The sequence below is a fragment of the Lissotriton vulgaris genome, chromosome 5 (assembly GCF_964263255.1).
Source record: "Lissotriton vulgaris chromosome 5, aLisVul1.2, whole genome shotgun sequence".
Taxonomy (NCBI): Eukaryota; Metazoa; Chordata; class Amphibia; order Caudata; family Salamandridae; genus Lissotriton; species Lissotriton vulgaris.
This window is the reverse complement of record NC_141693.1, coordinates 1,168,191,300-1,168,197,554: the sequence shown is the minus strand read 5'-3', so window position 1 is coordinate 1,168,197,554 and position 6,255 is coordinate 1,168,191,300.

Sequence of the window (6,255 nt, the reverse complement as noted above, 5' to 3'; positions counted from 1 at the left end):
TGTGTCTATGTAAATGCAGCAAGATTGTTTGTGTTCCCAATTTGCATGATATGTTTACCATGTACCTTCATAATTGTACTGTTTGTCAACAGTTCTCTTCAATTCACACACTGAAGGTGATAAATTCTACAATATCACGACCACTGGGTCCTTTTAAAGCTCTCCATTATGACTTTGTGGATATGATAGACATGTGCAACAACTATCAGTAGCTCACATTTGTGGTTTGTGATGCTAAGTCAGCTGCTATGATAAGATCTGATAACGGCATGCACTTTGTCAATGCAGTTTTCACACATCTCACAACAGTGTTAGGGATAAAGCATAAACTATTTTCTGTTTATCATCCCCAAAGCAATGGTATTGTTGAGTGCTGGGGGAGGGTTGGACGAATAAACAGATGCGGAGGCTGAATATACTTCTTAATGATAATGGTTTAATGGAATTTTGATAAACAGAAATGCAATGTCAGGATGTTAATGTCCCCTTTTCTCTTTCTTCTTCCTCTTCTAGGATCGTCCGCTCTCGAATGGCACCTCCCGGAGGAGCGGAGAAGGAAAGATAAAGGAGCTGTAAGTATGGGTATTCTCTCTCCTTATAGGGGTTTTTATCTACCCATCACCACACTCTCTGTGAGACTGTATTACGGCCATGGAGTGTTTAAAAACAAATAAAAGAAAATAAATAAACAGTGTAAGACCCAGACAGGAGTGCTTCAAATAATATTTGGGTCTTCCTTTTTATAATAAACAAATCCAAAAGAAAATCCCAATCAATTTATGGGTAGGGTTTACGAATTTCCAATTTGAGTGATTCCTAGGTTCTCTTCACCTGAAGCAGATCAAGCCATTTCCTTGTAGGAAATCCTACTTTTTTGTTTTCACACGTACCGGTTCTTCCCTCTTTCTCTATTGTAGTACCCTCAATGGGTTAATGTGCCTTTAGAACAATTATGGAGGGTTCCCTTTAAAATTGATCTGTGCTCTCATCCACCACTGTGCCCTACCTCCCTTCCACCCCTAAAGGCTGCCCACCCATCCCGTACTGACTTACCCGCTCTGCCGCAACTCTCCATAGTTGCGGCTGCACTTTAGCGTCCTCCGGTGGGCTCCACCATTCCTTGCTCCACCTCTCTGGAGTTTCTTCCATCTCTGTGTTTTACCATGCCTTATCCACAGGCTCGGGATCAATGTTCCCTCTAATTTTTTTCCTGTGTGTGCGGCAGTGGAGGGTCTCTGTGCACTGCAACCATTGCTATGTGCGCCAGGAACCAAACCGCGGGTGTCTGCGGCGCAAAATGGCACTCAAAACGTTTACTTTAAAAATTGAAAAGATGGTGCATTTTCACGAATACCGAGCCACAATAAGGGTCTTGAGGGCAGTTTGCAAATGTATTGTATTGCCTGTATTTTCATTGTTGTGTCTCTGACTGCTGTTGTCTGTCTTCCCCACTGCCTGTACGTGGTACGTGCCACTTTTTCTTCCCTCTGTTCCCCTCGCTGTCCCCGTGCTCTCTCTGCCCAGTCTTTCCTTCTGTACCCCTCGCTGCCCGTGACTCTGCCCAGTTTTCCCTTCTGTTCCCCTCGCTGCCCCCGTGCCTCTCTGCCTGTTCTACCTTCTGTTCTTAGCTGCCCCAATATTTCTGTATTCTGCCTCTGTGCCATTCGTTTTTTGTGCCCTTCTGCCATCTGTTCCACTCGTTTTTTGTGCCTTTCTGCCCTCTGTTCCACTTCGTTTTCCCCTTGTTTTTTGTGCCCTTCTGCCCTCTATACCACTCGTTTTTTGTGCCTTTCTGCCCTCTGTTCCACTACGTTTTCCCCTCGTTTTTTGTGCACTTCTGCCCTCTGTTCCAGTTGTTTGTTGTGCCTTTCTGCCCTCTGTTCCACTCGTATTTTTTGCCTTTCTGCCCTCTGTTCCACTTTGTTTTCCCCTCGTTTTGTGCCCTTCTGCCCTCTGCTCCACTCGTTTTTTGTGGCTTTTAGCCCTCTGTTCCACTCGTTTTTTGTGCCCTTCTGCCCTCGCTTCCACTCGTTTTTTTGTGCCTTTTAGCCTTCTGTTCCACTGTTTTCCCCTAGTTTTTTTGTGCCCTTCTGCACTCTGTTCCACTCGTTTTCTTGTGCCATTAGCCCTCTGTTCCACTCGTTTTTTGTGCCCTTCTGCCCTCTGTTCCACTCGTTTTTTTGTGCCTTTTAGCCCTCTGTTCCACTGTTTTCCCCTCGTTTTTTTGTGCCCTTCTGCTCTCTGTTCCACTCGTTTTTTGTCCCTTTCTGCCCTCTGATCCACTTCGTTTTCTCCTTGTTTTTTGTGCCTTTCTGCCCTCTGTCCCACTCATTTTTTGTGCCATTCTGCCCTCTGTCCTACTCGTTTTTTTCCTTGTTTTGTGCCTCTTTTGCCTTCGGTTCTGCTCATTTCCCCAGCCGCTGTGGCCTTTTGTTTAAGTATTGCTGTTAATCAGAGTCCCTTCACGGGCTCCGATTAACAGCAATACTTAAACAAAAGGCCACAGTCTGCCCCGCGCTTTAATAACAAAAGCGTAGAGACAGTTTCTAAACACAGCGTGTACTGTCTCTACGCTTTTGTTATTAAAGCGCGGGGCAGACTGTGGCCATTTGTTTAAGTATTGCTGTTAATCGGAGCCCGTGAAGGGGCTCTGATTAACAGCAATACTTAAACAAAAGGCCACAGTCTGCCCCGCGCTTTCATAACAAAAGCCCTGCCTCATGTCCCACATAGTCCAAGCGCCGCAAGCGCCACAAGCCCCACCAGCCCCCGCCACCTTACCTGCACTCCTCACGCCCGCTCCGCCGCCATTGCCACGAAAAGTGCCTCATGCTCTTTGAACCGACCGGCGGCACGACTCCTCTAGCAACGTCCTGTGTGCGCGCTCCACGCGAGGTGGTGCGCGCTGACGTTAAGGGAGTTGGGTGCGCGTGCCCTAGAGGGAACATTGCTCGGGATCAGTCTGACTGGTTTGCGGGATTTCTCCAGTGTTTTCCTGCTGCTCCGGGCGGGTGATGAGTTTCTCCTTTCTTCTGTTCTCGTCCTTCCGCTCTCTCTCTGGCCTTATACTTCCTGCTTCCTGATCATCTCCTCCTTCTGAGTTCCTCCGTGATTGGTTTCTGTCGCTCAAGTCCCTGTCCTCCTGCGGTAACATGTGATATGTTGAGGTTACGGTCGGAGCAGAAGTGAGTTTCCTGTCTCTTTTTTTTCTACAGATGGAATCCGAGTTCCGGTCACCAGAAACTCACCATCGTAACCTGAGATAAGAAAAGGGGGTAGGGCTCATCTTCCTCACAAGCACCCAAACAACTTTCTGAAGAATAAGATCAGTAAGCAATGTGCTAGATTGCAAAAAACCATTAGCGCTATTCTCCCTTAGGAACACACCTAGTTCTGATCATCACCTGATACCTCATCAGATAGTGACAGGGAGACTCATGAATACGCAAGAACCTGCCACTAGAAGTAAGGTACAGGGATAAAGAACAGCTGAAGTTTTGAATTATGAAATGCATGTTTGTTTTCTGAGCTAACAAAAGCTGCTAAGCGAATTTCTAAACAAATAACCAAAGTCAAGGAAAAGTGTGCCATACCTGAGGTTGACCTTCCAATTGTGCATATGGACGATGGGGTGTATGTGAGGAACTTTGTCTGAAAATGTAAGGGCCTGAAATTCGATGATTCTTTTACTGTGATGATGGCCACCTCCACTGCCCTCAAGGTAGATGGGAGGAAGCCATGGATCCATCTTGAGGATGTTTGGATGAATCCTGCATCATGTCCAATACCACAAGCGATGCAAATGGAACAAGAGAGGGGGGAGAAAATTGTGACCATAAAAATACCCCCCTCCAACTCTGCCTTTGGACAATTTTTTTAATCAGCAAAATAAAAGTTATGTATTCTTGTTTTCTTTTTCCCTTTTTGTCTTTAGACACTATTGTTTCTACTATTTCTTCCATATAGTAATGCATATTTTAGTTCTAATACCAAACACCTGTGAAAAGAGTTGTCTACTCATACCAATGTGTCTCATAGTATTCATACTAGTTTGTTGGATAACAGGTGGTTTCAACTGGAAAAGGCCTTAATAGCGAAATTGTAACAACTACCTGGTGCCTAAACCACGACCTCCTAAACCACTATTGGACCTGAGCCACGACCTCCTAAACCAATAATTATAATTATATTTTTTTTTATGTTTTTGCTTCCTGTGTTCAATTTTGTGAAAAAGTTTAAGATATTATTATTATTTTTTTTTAAACCTTTATTTATAAACAGGGTGCACACAGCTATTCAGTCGAACATCCCTGAGGCACGGCAGCAGGATTAGAGACCAGAACATTTTCAGCGCACACGAATCTTTGCACAGGATGAATGAGGTTAATTTAAAATTTTTAAAACAGGATATTTACCGTTAGAAGGAATGAATTTCAATATAATAACAAAAAAGAGCAGAAAACGAGAAAGAAAGGAGGGATCAGTCACAGAATCTAGATCATATATAACAATCGGGTGCATGAGCAAGCAAATCCAACATATCTATCAGCATCTTTAATGCGGGCAATCAATATACGCATGCAATCAAACACTAAGCACACCCGGCTATTGCCCATACATGGAGAGGCATAACGAGGAACACTTATAAGCGAAACCCACGGCCCAACGTCGAGAATTCAAAATCAGGTAATTTACTGTACCGATCCCAGAACCCAGAAAGAAGGAAAAAGAACAGACAATCCAGTTAAACTAATGAAGAAAAAAGAGGCCATAGAAACAAGAAACGGAGAAACAATAATACCCCATCCCCCCCACCCTGCACCCCTGCAGATGGCTACGGCCTACCCCCCTAGCAGCATGCCTATCGCCCAGCTTCCAAAAACCCGAAATATAGCAAGAAAGGGGAAATATATAAAGATAGAAAAAGGAAAAAATAAGAAAAGATTTAAAAAAAAGACGGAGGAGGAGAAAAATCACATTTGCCCTCGGTCCCCTTACCCCACCTGCGACGCACAGCCCCAGTCCTAAGTCTAGCGATTATAGAAGCAAGTTATTGAAAATAAAACCCAGGGAAGGCGTCCGACACTGCCCCACCACCCGTAAGCAACAAAATGGCGGATCCCCCGAACTTCACGCACCCCTAAAGTCGAGATCTACAGCAGTCTCACCCTTGACCCCTTCGAATGTTCACAATGAGTTCAGCCAACTGCACCAGCACGTATCCCGGAAAAATCAAAGTCCCAGCCAGTCTGTGATCCTGCATAAGGAGTCCGATCAAGCACCTCAGTCCGTCACGATCCACAGCCGCCATGACACTTGCAGTCTTCCAGCCAAAATACGACCATGTCGATCTCAAACTCAGGGCAAAGTCAAAACAATCGAGTAATGTTCGCAGCATCCGCCGGGTCGTATTAGCCGTAGGCTCAGGAGAAGAGAAGACCACAAACACGTCCGTGGACGGATGCGCCAATAATGGCGAGCGTCTCTCCGGGACAACAGGTCCACTAGCACATTGTGTTCCAGGCGATAATTGCGAGGCTTCGACATGAAGGGAGTCTCGATTCGTAGGTACTGGGAATAGCGTAGACAAAACAGCCAGCTTAGGGGCACCAGGCAGGTCAGGGTCCTTGTACGATCGGGCAGTTTCGGTGACATCCCCGATCGTCTTCTGGAGGGTAGAGGCCATTGTCGTGTAGCGCGTTGCACGACTTGCAGGAACCACACAGGACACAGATTGTATGCAGAGGTACTTCTTTATTTTGTTGTCTCGTCCGTCCGTCTGGGCACGTCCGTCCTCGTCCTCGTCCTGCTATGTAATGTCCTTTCCTGTCCGTCCACAGGAAGTAGTGTCCGGTGACCTGGTCACCACCCTGTGACCCACAGGGTCCTAGTGTCCAGCGTCTGTCGTGGTCATCACATCTCCCCCCCTGTCACAACAAAGTCTTTTCCACATGCACAAATTCTTGGTATAGTGTCCACACTGTAAAGAGCTTATGAGAGAGAGAGAGAGAGAGAGAGAGAGAGAGAGAGAGAGTCTCTGAGAGAGAGAGAGAGAGTCTCTACATTTCTTCTATCAGTCTCTTTGTCTTTTTGCACTCTCTTCTTGGTCTTTGTTCTCCGCTCTGTTCTTGTTCTCCGCCTTCTTCTTTGTGTGTTGTCATCTCTCCGTTTGTTCCTTGCTCTCTTTCTTCCACTTCCGGTGTTGTTATCGCTCTTTCCCCTTCTTCCATCTTGAACTCCTTGAAGTGTGAGCTG